Source organism: Nestor notabilis, unplaced genomic scaffold, assembly GCF_000696875.1.
Source record: "Nestor notabilis isolate BGI_N333 unplaced genomic scaffold, ASM69687v1 scaffold9014, whole genome shotgun sequence".
NCBI classification, from domain to species: Eukaryota; Metazoa; Chordata; class Aves; order Psittaciformes; family Psittacidae; genus Nestor; species Nestor notabilis.
In genome coordinates, this window is record NW_009926027.1 from 56594 (window position 1) to 57328 (window position 735).

The 735-nt window shown below is 40.8% G+C and overlaps 1 protein-coding gene across 1 annotated transcript in view; it reads right to left on the minus strand.

The window, feature by feature from the left end:
- DGKD (diacylglycerol kinase, delta 130kDa) overlaps positions 1 to 735 on the minus strand; it is a 41981-nt gene that overhangs the window by 11445 nt on the left and 29801 nt on the right. The window lies entirely within an intron of this gene.

A 735-nucleotide genomic window follows, 5' to 3' on the forward strand; every position in this document is an offset into this window, starting at 1 on the left:
AGCCCCCCCAGCCACAAGATTTGCACAGGAATTCTCCCCTTGCCACGGAAACATACTCAGAAGCCTCCACTTCATTTACTAATAGCTGTGATGCTGGTCACTGGCATTGTGTAAAAGGTGCCATGAAACACTAGCAATGCTAACTGATTTTATATAGATATATAAAAAATTGCTTTTATATATAAATATACATACAAATAGAACCCATATATATATATATATATTAGATGTTACCTATAGAGAGCCTGACAAATGAGCTCAAATGTGTCAGCTACTCATCTCAGGAGCACTGAACCCCATGTATAAAAATGTGAAAGTCACTGTATCACTGGGGTTTTACTGTTAAACAGTTTAGCAGAAAGAGCTTGAGAAAGTGTTCACATCGTATTTCCCACCTGCCTCCCCTGTAACTGTGTGTCCATCACCTTTCTTGGGCCTTCATGCTGTAAGGGTAGTGATTTCCCCACAGGTTCCTGTTTACTAACTAGAAGCCAGACTCATCTCTGAGTTTAGGGAGAAGGCTGATCTAGATCTCATTCTCACCTAAACCCTAAAAATGCATGTATAGCCACATGTATATAACTGCATGTGTAACTATAGAAGCTGACCCTCACCGGCACTTAGCATATGAATTCATTCATGTAACTCTGGGCCTCTGGGCTGCTGCAGTCCATTATTTAGCTCTATAAACTAATCTGCTGCTCTGCTGAGGTCCATTTGGAAATACCCACTCTT